The sequence below is a fragment of the Hydra vulgaris genome, chromosome 04 (assembly GCF_038396675.1).
Source record: "Hydra vulgaris chromosome 04, alternate assembly HydraT2T_AEP".
Lineage (NCBI taxonomy): Eukaryota > Metazoa > Cnidaria > Hydrozoa > Anthoathecata > Hydridae > Hydra > Hydra vulgaris.
In genome coordinates, this window is record NC_088923.1 from 9343110 (window position 1) to 9360141 (window position 17032).

A 17032-nucleotide genomic window follows, 5' to 3' on the forward strand; every position below is an offset into this window, starting at 1 on the left:
ATATATATGCATATGTAATATATATATATACATAGATAACATATATATATATATATATATATATATATATATATATATATATATATATATATATATATATATATATATATGCATATGTAATATATATATACAATGATAACATATATATATATATATATATATATATATATATATATATATATATATATATATATATATATATATATATGCATATGTAATATATATATACATAGATAACATATATATATATATATATATATATATATATATATATATATATATATATATATATATATATATATATATATATATATATTTATATATATATATATATATATATATATATATATTTATAAATATATATCTATATATATATATACATATATATATATGTATATATATATATATATATACATATATATATGTATATATATATATATATATATATATATATATATATATATATATATATATATATATATATATATATATATATATATATATATATATATATATATATATATATGTTTGTAAATCAGCTTAAAGCGGACATATATGTATAAAAAATCCATCCTAAAACGGACCGTTTCGTAAAGCGGACAATTTGCTGTCCGCTTTGCGTTTTGCGATTAAATTTTAGCTAAGTAACTTGGTTTAAGTTAATAAAAATTAGACTATAAGTTTTAAAATTGTTTATAAAGTAAATAGACTTAAAAAAAAGCAATTGGTTGATGAACTCTTCAAACTTTTCACTTTCTCTTTTTATCAGTGTATATCTCCTAATAAAAAAAACGTGTCCTAAAGCAGACATTTATAAAAATCTTGTTTTTCATAGTTTGTTTGAAATTCTTCTTTTATATCTAAGTTACAATTGTTTATAAATACTATTTATTTGCTATATATGTTTAGTGGTACCTTATATAAAAAAATAATCCAATACTTTGTAAAGTGTATATCTTATACAACATATACAATTAATTTTGAACCAAGAAAACAGAACTGTTTTTACTGTTTCTCTAAAATATTTTTGACATGAAAACTTTTAAGTTAGCAAATTGTTTATTAATATTGTTATTAGTCTTAGCATTTAAGTTATTAAGAGCCTAAACTTTCGTTTATTAGCATTTCTATACATAATTTCACTTTTTCATTAATGTCCGCTTTAAGTTAATTTTTTACTCATTACTTTTTGAGTAGAGTACTCTTATTCTTTGCAATTATATATGCAAATTTATTACAAGAAAACAATACGAAATATTGTGCTTTGTTTTTGTTATTTAACTTTGTTATAATAAACTTTTTTAAATTAAGAGAAAAGATAAGATCGTTTTTATTTTGTTGTTGTGGCTTTCCATCAAAGGCTGTTTTACGTTTGCTTTTAACGCACTTAATTTTTATACATACTTTTATATACTTATTCAATAAACCGAAAATTATTTTAACGTGAAAAAAAAGTCTGCGTATTCATTTAGTTAATTTATTCTATTTATGCGTGTAAATATTTTTTGAATATTTTATAAAAAGAAAAAAGTAAAAACACAAGGTATATTATATATAAATATATGTCCGTTTTACGTTGGATTTTAACATAAAACTGATTAATTGAACATAATGAACATTGAATATACTAAATAACTTATATAGCTTTATTTTTTTAAATCATAACCTTTTATGAAACAAAAAGTAAAATCATTCATTGATTATTTATATATATTTTAGCATTTCTTCCGAACACAGCTTTACGTTTTTAACGCACTTGCATGATTTTAAAATATACTTTTATATACTTATTCAATAAACCAAAATTTACTTAGGTAAGGTATTTATTTTATTTATTCTAATTATGTGCGCAAATATTTGTAAAATATTTATATAAAACAGAAAAGAAAAACGTTATATTTTACATTTATATATGTCCGTTTTAGGTTGAATTTTATCATGAAACTGATCAAATATATTGAATGACTTTTATGGCTTTTTATTTTTCATTCATTCCAATTACAAAGATTTTGCTATTCGAATATTTTCGAACTTTTTTTTAATCTTTTATAAAGTTGAAAGCAACCGCTATTAAAATTGGAGGTTAGTCGAAGAAACATGAAGAAGTTTAAAGAACGAAGTTAGAGCAGCTCCAGTGACGGATCCAGAAAGTAAAGGGGAGTGATGAGTTAGGGGATGATGCATCCTCTCCTCCTCAATACCAGAATCTGAAAGTCCTAAAATATATTAGAAATGGAGGACTTTTTTTTTTGACGCAAATGGGATACAAAATATAAAAATATTTCACTATCCTTCTCTCTTCCCCAACAAAATTCCTGTATCCGACACTGAGCAGCTGAAACATACTGTTAATTAAACAAATCTTTTAGTCTATATTAATAAACAGCCTAATTCTTCTGATACCTCAAATAGTATTTTAATTTGGAAATCATCGACGTTGTCGCTTTTTCGACAACGAGTACGAAAATTCATTACCAAGTTTGAAAAAATAGAGCTAAATAGAGGACATTTGTATTGAACTTATTCAAATAATATATTTAAAATTAATTCAGTAAAGTTTGGAAGACGGTTAATTTTTATTTGAACCTTAATTGATTTCTAAAATTGGTAGCTTATGTTCTTTCTTTTTTCTATAGAAATATTTTCAATATATTAAAAAATTAATCAAATTATTTTATATAACAAAAAATTTATTTAAGTTTTGCGTTAGGTGAAACTATTTTTTTACTCGTGAGAGAGTCCATGGCGCAAAACTTCAATGTTGAAATATTTTTTTAACGGGTAGTATAGAGTGACAGATACAGAAATATTTTTAGGAAGGATAGTGATACAAAAATATATTTTTATAAAAATTAGGTTCTCGATTTCTTTGATATTGAAGTACTTAAATATTCTGCTCGGGTGTTATGCAACTTCCCTGGAGCCGTCACTCATTGTATACAAAATTATTTTTTAGATTTTATTTTCTTCGTGTATTATTTTATATTATACTTATGTTTCAATTATTATATGGTTAAGTAAAATCTGCTGAGTCCAAATTTATATTAAACGACATGTAAACTGAAAAAATATGTATGTATGTTTTTTAATAAAGAAAAATTTCACTTTTTTTTCTTTTGATTAATTTTAGTTTTTTTCACTTTATTTAAATTATTTTTACAGTCAGAAGAATGCATCGTAAAAAATGCATATTATACAAAAGAGATTAAACAAGGTATATTATACAAGAAAAATTTATTTTTTAAATAGTTATCGAGAGCTTCCGATTGCCTGCACGAGTTCAACTAATTGTTAAAAGACCGACGAATATACACAATTAGTATTTTTTCTTTTTTTTAAACAAAAATATTGTATCATTAAACAAAGTAGATGTTCATAAACAATGTAGATGTTCATAAACAAAAGCTGGTTTTATGCTTTAAAGCTTTAGAGAATGAAAATTAAAAATAATGGAGTTAATCATTACCAAAAATAATAAATCCTAATATATCAAATAATATTCTAAACCGATACAGCGCAGCAATAAAATAAGAAATAAGAAAGTCAAGAAACAATTGTTGCGCTACTTAAATCCAAAATATATTTTTATAACAGTATTTTATATTATAGTATTTAAAATATCTTATATTATAAAATTTAAAATATAACAGTAATTTTTAACAGCAGACGCACAAAAATCACTTAAATATAAATAATTGTAATCAAAAAGTTCAATACTAGATACATTTTTAAAACCAGATTCTAAAAGAGGATAAAAAAATATAATGTTAAAGAAACTTTCACTTTTTATTTGTAAAACAAATTACCATTTGTACAAGATACTTTTTGTCACTGTATCGTATAAGAAAATACAAAAATTTAGTTTTTCGCGAACTCGCTAATGCGTTTACTTTAAAGGCATTTTGGTATTTAAAGAAAAGTTCGTAATAATTTTTTGTTTATTTTCTTAATGAAAAAAAAAAGTTTGAAATTTTTTATCAAAAAAAATTACAATTTTTTTTAAACAAATTGTAAAAAAAGAGATTATCAGCTGAGATATAAAGCTTCATGTATAACTGTGCCGCAATGCCCCACTGTCCGAAAATATCGTGCTTTACCTACACTCCACGATGTTTTTTCTAATTTGATAATTGCATATTTACCGTTGTTGGCTTAGTTAAGTTAACGTGACGTCACGTTATTTTCAAATAAACCAGTTATACTAAAAGGGTTCTAATTAAACTAAACTTGATGCTATAACTAGCTCATTGCAAGCTCACTGGTAGGCTAGCAGATAGTTTAATATAATGTTTTATATTTCAGCAGTAATGCATGCATGCATCAAATGAAAACACATTAGTTTATGTACCTAACTAAAAAGTTTTAAACTTTTATCACAATATAAATATCACATGAAATATGAAACAAAAGAAAAACTTTTGAAACTCAAAAAGCTAAAATAAAATTTTTTTCTTAAATAAGATAACAATATTATTTTTTAATTTTTTTTTTTTAATTTGCTGATGAACTTTAGTCATTTTTTGTTACCCCTAACCCCTCTTAATTTAAATTTAAATGTGTCTATTCCATCGAATTTATTCTAGTTAATTAAAGAATTATTACCAACAGAACTGAATTGACGTAGATAAAACATGGCATTGTTCTTTCAAATTTTGAAGAAATATGGAAGGTTGTTAAACTGTGTTTCCAATGATCGTGAAACTTTTACTTAAAATTACCTAAATTAATATAAAAACCAGCGCATATGTACTATAAATTTTTTTTTGTTTGTTTTAAGAAGTCCTTCCAGGATTTGCTGTCACCTATATCAAGTTAGAGCATCGCAATTGAGCATTTAATAAGAAGTACACGCCTCTTTTCCTTTTGTTTTTTTATTTTATTTGTTTATTTTGTGTTCCCCAAGAATTCCTTGCGGACTTATCACACAGCACCGCGAAAGAGCATCTGGATGGAAGTTCACGCCTCCTTCCTTTACCGATGTTATAAAACTTGCCCAGAGGTGGGGTTCAAACAAGGGATCTTTTGTTTCAGAGTCAAGTGCGCTACTACAACACCACAGCTTCCCAATAAATAAATAAAACTCAGTAAGTCAGTGCTCATTAAATAAAAACTTAAAAAAAAAAGTTATTGTTTATTATGTTATATAAAAGTTATTGCAATATTAAAAGTCTAAACTGTTATTAATTCTACTTCTCTGCTGTTGCAATTTTAATTGAATCGAGTTGAATCGATAATTGAATTGATAATCGAGATAATAATGACTTTAAGGTTTCACTGTTTATTCTAGAAAGCATGCTAGACGCTTGGTTATCACAGTAATTGCAATCAAAAACTTTTTTTGTTGAATAAAATGAAAAAAAGTTGATAAAGTTTTCTTTAGTTTTTTTAAAAATATGTGTTGTTAAATTTTTTTTTTGCTTTGTTATAAAACTATTTTACTTTTAAATCGCTGTTAATCTTTAACGTATAGGGAAAAGACGCCTATGGTGTCATGGCGCCTGTAACGGGATAGTGGTCATTTTTCCATAAAAATTGGTTTTGGTGAAAAAGTGATTAGATCTACATGACTGTACTGACTTTACATTAAATTTAGAGAAAATACGTCACTTGTGCACAAATTTTGCTTTTATAATCAACAAAAATCGATTTTGGAATGTGCTGTTGTAGTTTTGTTCCCTTCGTATGTTTAAGATTGTGGTTTTATTGTAAACTGTGCAGGGAGGGAATTTTCACGCATTTTATATTTATATTTTGTGCATTTAGTGGAATATTTACTTTAATTTTATCTTTTGAATAAGGGAGATACAGCTTGTTTTAATGAAATTGATGACTTCTTTCCATGATGGCATATTGACGAGTAATTTCTGGCTTTTTTGAGGGAAGACTCTAAAGTTATATAAAATCATCAGGTTACCCTTGATCCTAACCAGCCATCATAGGAACAGTGGTTGCCTATGATGGCATACTTTTTCTGTTTTTTTTTTTTTAAATAAGAATAACTTATAAAAAAACAAAACTGATAAAAACTTTCGAGAATTATTATTGTTCTAGATGTAACAAGGTATGTATCCATATCAAAACTTTCATTATTGGTCTTTGGGATACTGAATAATGAAGCTTCAAAGTTAAGGCGCCTTTCCTCTAGCGTTATATTTCAACATGTACAATTAGACGTGTTTTTATATTTTTATTAAAAAAAATATATTACTTTTATTACTGTATACATACTGACAATTTTATGTAAATTTAATGTAAACGAGACTTGGTTAAAAAGACACCTTATATCTTCTTCTGTTCCAGTTCTTTTAGATATATTCCTTTATATATGTTCAAGTTCCTTTATATAATCGCTGGGGCAATTTAACAGTGGCGCTCCCCCCCCTTCCTCAAAGAAAAATTTTTTCAACCTTTAGTTGTTTTTTTATTGAATATGGTCGGCTAGTCAATAGGTTAAAGTTTTATGGACTTGTTTTTTTTTAAAAGTCAGACAGTACTTTTTCAGAATTTCTCCCCCTCCGCCTTCTCCTTATCATTTATAACAACCATAATATCACTCATTTTTCGTGATATTATTGTTGTTATTTTAGCTTTGCCTCTTTAATTTATAAAATTTTTATCTGAGCATTCTCTGACTAAAGAACGTTTTCCTGAGCTTTTTAAATTCACAATTTTTTCCATGACCTTTATATTTTTTTCAAGTTTATCAACGAGATCACCATTTTCCTTGTTTAAACACACTTTTTATATTTGACAAAACTAAATCTTTTACACCTACATTTCGTAAACTTATTAATATATGCAAAATATTTGTACAAAATTAAAAAAAAAAAGATTTTAGTTGAACTTTATAAAAGTGTAAAAAATTGCTGAGTTTTTCTGGATTTTTCTGGGATTCATGTTATTTTAAGTGTCGACCTTTCAAAAACCTTCGATACGGTTGATCATCACATCCAACTTGAAAAAAGGAAATTAGGGAGAAACGAAAACAATTAGTTGTTAGTAATGACAACTCAATTAGTTGTTGGTAATGACAATCTCAGTAATTGTTTAAATATAACCTGTGGAGTTCCACAAGGTTCAATCCTCGGATCCCTCCTTTTTTGAATCTATGTAAACGATTTAAGCTCCTAATCTGATAAGCATCATGTTTGCTGATGATACTAGTATATTTATCTCTCAGAGTGATATTAACGAACTTTTTCCCACCGTAAATAAAGACATTAAACTTTTATCCCACTGGTTCAAATCCAATAAATTAACATTAAATACTGACAAAACTGAATGGACCCTCTTTCATTCGCAAAAAAACTTTTGCCCTCAAACTTGCCTCAAATCTTGATTATTATATAATAAGTTAATCTTTATTATCCTTATTGCTTGTATACGCTTGGTAAAAAAGTTAAATCAGAAACACTTTATCTGTGTGTTTTATCTCTACTGTGTCATATATTTCTAAACTATTTTCTATCCTTTAAACTATTTCAAACAAGTCAAACAAATGCTAACCAATTAAAAAAAAAATTTTAACGAACCTATTTGTCAAACAAATTTCAATCAATTTTGTCTTGTCTATCGTGCACCGCACATATATAATAAACATATTTTGTCAAATTTTGATTTTGATTGACCAAAATCTTTTCAAAAATAAAATGACAAATTTAATTCTTTCCATCAATATAACTTTACAGTATTACTAATTATTTAATCTATTATTTAACTTTATTTTGTAATTTTTATTATTTTTTTCTAAAGTTTTGTAGTTATGTTGTTTACAACCATTTAAATTGTTTATATATTTATATATGTCGTTTATATTGTTTACAGTTTTGCTTATGTAAGAAGTTTTTTTATATTTTTTGTTTGTTTGTTTGTTATTTTAAGGTTCCGATGATAAGATTTTAGTGATCTTCTTTCGAAAACCTATTTTACACTGTTTTCGCGCTTTATATATATATTTGCACAGGACTTTTAACAGTTTATTTTATTGTATCACGACTAACATTGTAAACTTAAAAATAAAAAAAATGTTTGTAATTTATAACTTTTGAATTTATAAATTAAAAAAAATATTTCTAATTTATAACTTGTAACTTACTGAATACTCTATTGCGATATTTTAAATAGAAAATAGAAAAAAAGCGCAAGGGAGAACGTAATAAAAAAAAAGCGCTGGGGAAAACGAGCTATACCTCGCTTAGTCTGGCATACAAGCCAGCAAACTTAACAAAATTATAAAAACGAAGTCTATAAATTACGTCACGCTTTAGAGGAAGGCCAAAATTTGTTACAATTTGTGATAAAGGGGAGGGGATTTGATAAATATAACATAAAAAATATTTTAGCAAGTCAACTTTATTACTACTTGTTTAGTCATTCAAATAGGAAAGTGTTTTAGTTTGTCGTATTTTATCAGATTTTTATCAAAAACGCAACTATTTACATTTAGATATTTAATAATATTTTTGGCGCAAAAAAAAGCATTGAAAATCATAGTTTTGAAGATCTTAAAGCGCAGCGATTCGAAATATTTTATTTCATTATATTGAGAACGTAAATTTTTATTTTATATATAAATTTAATATAAATCAGGGGCGGATCTAGGGTACGTCTAGTACGTCTGTAGAAGTACCCAAGAATAAAATTGAATCTAAAAATTAATAAAATTAATATAATATTTTAATATTGCATATAATAACAATTTTTCCTTAACCCCAAAGTGAATAAGATTTAAGTTTTATTATCGGATTTAAGTTATAAAAACACTTATAATAAAAAAAAATTGCTAAATATTTAGAACGGTTTTTAAAGTTTATATAAAAAACATATTTCTTAACTAGATGTTAAAGTAATATTATGTAAATAATATGTAATTAAAAATAGACCAGCTGCATAAAGTAACTATTGGAGTTCATTGTATTTTTAAGTTGGGTTCAGATATATCGCTGTTTGTGACACCAATAACACCAATTTGCTGTTATCATTCTTTATATTAAAATGCTGTTGTAGTTACTACATTGGTAAATGCTTTTGTGTTTTGAATTGATTTATTTAGATTTCATGTATTTATTAGCCAGATTTAATAAAATGAAGTTTTAAAGTTTTCTTTTTTTTAACAAAACGGGGCATTAAGATTGTGTATTTAAATATCTCTTTACATAATTTAAAAATTGTATATTTTAATATAACGATATTTTATTATAATCTGTATTATTTTATAATATAATTGTTTCTTAAGAATGTACCAGTAAAGTTACACAACTATTAAATTTACATAATATGCTCAAAAACATTTACTTGCAAAAGTAAATTATACCAATGTTTCTATTTATATTTAATATGTTCTTAACACTCCATAAATTTTAAATAGAATATGAATAAAATACAATGCCATTATTTCATATTTCATAATAATAGGGAGTTTTTTAGATAATGTAAACAACTTTTATTTTAAATGCATTGGATTCTTTAATATATTTCATTTCCAAATGGTTCAACTATTCCTGTAGCTTATTTAGTCCCAAACGGTTTCAATAGAGTATGCTCAAAAGAGAATTAATAAAATAAGTGAAGTCATTGTAATGCAAAAAAAAAAGTCTGTTTTATTGAAAACAGGAAAAGTTTATTTAGCCTGGTTGTTTGGTAATGCGCCTTTTCAAGAGGGAAAAACTAATAAAGGTTAATAATCAATTTACTAATAATCAATTTACACCAAGTTTTTATGTTTTTGTTTAAAACAAAGATAAGTATAGTATAAAACAAAAATAAGAATTCTCCAGAAATGTTTTAAAAAAATAGTTCATGAATACCCGATAAAAATAAAATATTTATTTTCCTTAAATACAACATCACAGTCTTAAACAGGTGAAATCTAAAATATTTTTAAAATTTTTATTGATAAAATAAAGACTAAAAGGTTTTCTGATTTTTTGATTATCTCAATTGTAAAGAATTCGTTGTCAACATAGAACTTTTCCTAGTTTGTTCGCTTGATCATTTCGGATATTCCTCCTACAATTGTTTTTTGTTTTTTCTTACAGAAGTTATCGGTGTATAATCTTGAATTTGAACCTTGGTTGAGGCGATTTATCGGAGCGCCATGTTTATTTTAGGAAAATCATATAAATAAGTAATTGCATTGTATTACGAACTATTTTAGTTTGTCAAACAATTTATTTATACTTCTAATATTTATGTGTATTGCAGTGAAACTCTTTTTTAAAGTTTCAAGTTCAGTTTTAAACGAATCTGTTTCATATTATTGCTAGTCAAGGTTGTTTATTTGAAAAATTATGCGCTTTTTTTATGCGTTTATTCGTTTTTTATGCGTTTATGCCTTAAGTTATGCGTTTATTTGAAAAATGATGCGCCTATACGTTTGAAAAGTCTTTTAGTAAAATATTATTCATTTCTATTTATTTAACCATAAAATTAAAAATTAAAAACCTAATTATACTTTATAAAATTAAGTTCGATGTTAATCATATTGTTAAAAACTTGTCAATGGACTAGAACTAATATAACTCCAAACTAACAAGAATAATTCCGTTGTTTCTTTGTCTTAATATTTTTTTATTTTATAAACATATAAAATAAAAAAATATTAAGACAAAGAATTAATGGAGTAAACTGCAGTAACACATTTAGTTAAAAAAAATTAATTGGAACAATAAAATGTAAAAAAATCAGAATCAAAAAAAAAAATATTAAAGAAGTAAAACTGATAAAACGAAAAAATTTTAAGGAAATATAGAAACCCTTATCAAGTATAGCACAAATATAAAACAAAACAAAAAAAAAATGATTTTAAAATTTTTATTAGCAGTTCAGAAGACATTAAAACGCATATTGAAACATTGCGTTTTAATGTCATTGAAACTGCTATCAAGCTAATAACTGGTTAGTTGGCTATTTAAATTATAAAGTTATAAAGCACTTATTAAAATCTAGACAAAAAATATTATTTTATATTTCGTAACTGTGCATTTATCTTCGCTTCGAAGTCTTTTTTAAAACCTTCTCTCACAACTTCTTTTGCTGTTCTATTGTCTTGTTTATTGTCTTGTCTATTCTTAAAGTCTTTGTATATATATAGTCCAGTTCCACATATACAGAGTTCATTGCATAAATTTACGGCGTAGGTATGCACAGATAGGTTAATTAAATGCATGCATAGTATGCATTCATTTAAAGAAACCTAAAACGCGCATATATACGATACATTTAAATAACTTATACGCCCATATATAAATAGAGGGTTGGGATAAAAAATTATTTTAATTTAATTTTATCAAACTGAAAAAATTCAACAAAAGATCCCGACTTTCACGTTATGTTAACTTTGTAAATGATTTTAGAACATTGTTTTTATCAATATCCTAACGAAAATATTTTAAATGGTACAATTAAAATTCCCTCACAATAATAATCAAAGTGATGAAAACATGGAGGTGGGGGAAATCGGAGTATGGCATATTTTTTGTATCAACATTTTCTCTCCCCACCCCACTAAATATTTAGCCCGTAACTAAATATTTAAAGTCTAAGTAAGAGTTTTTAAAAAATTTCGACATTTTGTAGCCGAAACTGGAAATAATTTCAATAAAATTTGCTTACAAGCAAGTTATATCTATAAAAAAAACTTTAATTCTGATTTCAGGGCTGACAAAGCCAGAGGTGCTTGCCCTCGACTTTTTTTCCAAGACAACTTTTTTTATTATTTTTTTTAGTTTCTAGATATATAGGATATTTCTTTAGAGACTGACAATTGTGCCCTCCTATTTCAAAAACCGTCGGCCTTGGATATTTGTAAAGGAAAACATTGTATATATAGAATGAACTGTGTATTTCTGACATCCGTTGAGAAAACAAAATATTGAAATTTTAATTTCTTTGTAGTTTAAAATATTAATATTTCTTTGCTTTTTACAAGTTAGCAATTTTTGGTTAAGTTTTTTTAAAAAAAATTTATCTAATATTCATTTTTTAGTTTTACTACCATTTTTTATTCAGTTAAAAAAATATGAACTTTGATAATTTATATAATGTATTTTTTTGATAAAACACGGTTTTTTTTTAGATGGTAAAGCCAAATACATGTAAATCTATATGTAAATTTGTCAAGTCATGAGCCAAGTTAGCATTCGGTATTCCTAAGGTTTAGTGTGAGGAAAAAGATCATTCAACAGGCTGTTACTTTTGTCTAATGAAAGGCTTTAACCAAAAAATTTGAAAGGAAAATAGTTTATCCAGTTTACCATCAGCTTAAAGACCATCGTGTCATTCAAATAAAATTCTAGTGCAAGTATTCAAACAACAATCTTCTCAAGAAGAAATTAGTGATGTTCAAGAAGACAGTGACAGGAATGATTTTGAACACCACAATTCAGCTTAAGAGATGTGATCAGCTAGAATTGAATGATTTGGCAAAGGATTTGGGCTCCAGAAATCTAGCGTCAAGACTAAATGAGAAAAATATAGTTGAAAAAGGAGTAAAAGTACTTTACTTTCATACTAGAGAAAATAAATTTCTGCAGTAGTTTCAAATTGAAGTGGTTTTGTGTTTTTCCATAACATTTCTGTTTTACTTAAGGAATTGGGATTTTCAGAATATAACTAAATTGAATGGCGAATGTTCATTGATTATTCAAAGAAGAGCTTCAAGTGCGTCCTGCTACATAATAGCGATTTATTTAGTGCAGTGTATACTGGGCATTCTGTCTGTCTTCGTGATGAATATTGTGATTTAAAGAGAGATATTAAGTTATTACAATATAAGAAGCATCATTGGACAAAACGTGTTGACCCTAAAATGGTGTGTTTCCTTCTTTGTTAGCAACGTTTTTACTCAAAGTATCCTTGCTTTCTTTATATATTACATAGAAGAGCTCAAGGTAAGCATTGAGTTAAAACAAACGGGCCTCCAAGGTCTGATCTTAAGCCTGGGGATCCAAACATTTTACATGAAACACTTGTTGACAGAAAGAAAAGAAAATTTCCACCTTTGATCATAAAACTAGGTCTCATGAAGCAACTTGTGATAGCTCTCTAGCGTTTTAGTTTGTTGAAAGACAAATTATAATTATGTTGTATCCTATTTTATTGTTCCTTGGTAGAATTTTTTATGATTAAATATTTTAGAGGAACTATATTTTCAATCTTAACTTTTTTTACATGATAAAGTATTCTTGATAAAATTTAAAGCTGTTTTACCTAAATAAGGTTTTCCGTAGCTTAATAAATAATAATAATAATAATAATAATAATAATAAATAAATAATAATAAATAAAAAATAATATTAAATAAAAAATAATAATAAATACAAAATAATAATAAATACAAAATAATAATAAATACAAAATAATAATAAATACAAAATAATAATAAACACAAAATAATAATTAATACAAAATAATAATAAACACAAAATAATAATAAATAAAAAATAATAATAAATAAAATAATAATAAATAAAAATAAACTTAATAAACCGACTTAATAAACACCTGGTTAGCTAAACGGTTTTGTAAAAAGCATTTAGATAATTTTTCTAAACTTAAAACCTTAAAAGTATTGGAGGTATGAATTTAAACATATATGTGTATTGATACCTCCAAAGCATTCTTTTATTGGAAATGGCTGTAAACATTAAACATTGATATAGTATAGAAATTTTGAATATGTCACTTTTAAAAACTTTATAATTTTGCATCTAGATTAATGAGTATTGGACATCTCAAGACATCCGACAAACAATGATTGGACGTCTATACTCGTACTTATCAACAATCATATCGACAATTATATCGACGCAATGTTATAACTATCTTGTTCTATCTCCACTTTTTGAAAAATTTGCATTGTTATAACTATCTTGTTCTATCTCCACTTTTTGAAAAATTTGAGTTATTGAAAGTGTTGCCTACCTCAGAATAATGTTTTTCCATTGTATTAAAACCTAAGTTATAAGTAAAAAAGTTGCGGAAAAAACATTATTTATAAAAAAAAATTATATACCGTCTCCTGAAGTCCTTCCTTTTAATCGTTTTATTTCAAAAGTCAAAAATGTGGAAATAGAATAAGATAGTTCTAACGTCGCGATCTATTAAACTTATAAATATAACTTATACTAAAAAAATTATGTGACTTTATATTGTTTAAGCACTTTTGACTATATATGTTTATATATAAGATTTAATTTTACTATTTAAAGTTAAGCCTGTCAAAAATTGCAAAAATGCTTGCCCGGGTACCTGTTGAACGATCGGGCGAGTACCCGGGTACCCGATAAAAACAATGTTTTTTAATAAAAGTTGTACTTATAAATAATAAAAAACAATAAAACGTCTCAATCAATGATGTCACTTATTTAAAATTTCATTTAAATTTAAAATTTATTTTACATTAGGTGTCCAGATTACTCAACTTCCAATTACGGTTAAGAAAAACTAAAATGTCTACTGTTTTGGGTGCCAATGACGCAGCCGTAAATTGACTAGATGTCCAGCAGTTGAAAAAGCGCATTCTGCACCGAAGTCACAGGTACGCACATGTACTTGCGAGCCAAAATAGAAAGCTTTGAGTAACGTTTGGTGTTATTTTGCCAAAACTTTAAGATACTTCCGCTGACAGTCAATGACGTTTACGAAAGGTAAGACGCCAATTCATCCATTTGTCCAAACTCTTCGTTGGCTGTGCACAGCAATGCTAGTTCATCAAAAACATTATCCTTTGGTAAGTCCGATTCTAAATGACCCTGTGCTCGCTTTGGCATTGGTTCTTCCGCTACAACTTCTAAATTTTCTTCTAATACTGGCATAACAATAGCTTCCATTTCAGCTCTAATGGCGGAGTATGTTTCATTTCAAATAGGGACTTCAAAAAATTTTAAAAGCTTATAACGTGGATTTAATACAGACGCTCTTGGTCCAGGTAGTACACTGAATCCTTCCGGATAATATCGCTTTGTTATTTCAGTAGCAATGACATTTCTGCAATTATTGGCAGCAGTGCATTCGTCTGGTTTTGCTGCTCGAACATTTTTTAGAACAATAGACAGTAGTAGATAAACTAATGACTACGAAGGATATTTCTGACCAGATGACGTAGCTGTTACCAGCTTTAATGGTTTCAGAATGGGTATAATAGCTTGCGTAAGCAATCAGTTTTCATCCGTCATTTGTAGAGTCGATGCGTTTCTTTTTGTTGTAAAATTTCGGGCAGACAGCACGGCTCCAATCACCCAACGTAGCTTCATTTATCGTTCTAACATATCCAATGTGGGATTCTATCAAGTAGAGTAGTCTATGATGACTTTGAATGGTTTTTATCATCCTTAGATCTCAGTGCTACTTGTTTGTTACGCAATTCCTGCATTGCTAAATTACTTCGCTTGAAGTGTGCAGCCAATTGCCTTGCAGCCCGAATCATATTCGCAATTGCTGAAAGTTTCAGACCAGCTCCAATGGCTAACTGTAGCGTGTGAGCCAAACAGCGCTGAGTGGGCCATTCATCAAGAAAGTCCATTGCTCGGTTTATATTTAAGCCGTTATTATGGACTATAGCAGCGATTTTCTGAACAGGAATTTGCCACTCGTCAGCAGCATCCTGCAAACAATTACTGATGTTTTCTCCTGTGTGCCGTTCAGGACATTCTCGTGTCTGCAAGATTGCAAATTCCAGCTCCCATTCCGTGTTAACCCAATGCGCAAATACACACATATATGCAATGTTTTGTTATGTCCGTTGTAAAAGCGACAAACTGTGTCTTCCCTAATTTCAGTTTCAGTGACTTGACCGTCTCGTTGTATCTTTTTTTTTTCAGCTTTGTGGTAGTCGAACGAGTTTTAACAACATAGTCTGGATCAACAAACTAAGAAATCCATAACCTTCAACTACACTTATCGGGTGTGCATCACGAGCAATGAAGTCTGCTATTTTCTAATCCAAAACTAGTTCTCTTTCTTTTGTCATTTTAGGCCGCAAAGCTGTAATGAAAGACAAAATGTTTGGTGTGCCCAAACTGCCTATGCCATCAATATCCATATGATGTGTTCTAGTAAGATGGTGTCGGATAGTGCTTGTGTTGCCACCTTTCGCTGTCAAAATCGCCTCACATTGCTTGCACTTCACCCTGTTTTTATCGATTTGGTCTGCATAAGACCATACTTTTGATACTTTACCCATTTTTTTTCTATAAAATTAGTGTTTTAAAATGATTTTAAAACATAATTAATGTTTTTAAAAGTAAGCATGAAGAAGAAAAAACAACAACTAGCTTTTACAAAACTTTAATTGGTTACAAATTTTTTGTATAACATTCTATCAAAAATCAAACAACTCTCCGAACTTTTTATTGAATTTTTCAGAAATGCTAACGATGATAAAGAAATCAGAACTTTTTCTTCAAGATCTTATTTTACATATCAATTTTATATTGTTAAATTTTTTTATTTCAATTAATAGTTAGAAGCTTAAAAAAAAATTAGAATTAATAATTTGTAAATTGAAACTTTTGCTTTTTTGAATTAACAACGGTTACCCGTTATTTGATCATGGTTCCCGGGCAATAACCGGGTACCCGTTAACAGCCTTATTTAAAGTGGTACCCTATGATATATCATATATCGATAAAACTTGATTTATCATTTAAAACTATGATATATCACTCAGTGGCGGATACAAAGAGTAAGGTGGTGGGGGATACAAAAAGTATGGTGGTGGGGTAACTAATCCCAATAAGAAATATCAAACATCAAAATATTATTGAAAAATTTTTAAAAGAAAAAACAAAATACAAAAAATTATTCTGCAGCAAACTATTTACTTTTTTTAAACTAAAACAAAAACTAAAACTAAAGCAAAACTAAAACTATTACATTACAAAAAAATTGTTGCATTCTTAACATTTTTACAATATCGAAGAAAAACGATGAAAGTTTCGAAACATTTTAAAGTTATCATCATTAATTCATTCTATTATATAATTAGATAACAATAAAAAACTGTAAATTACTATCGCTCTATTTTGAAAAT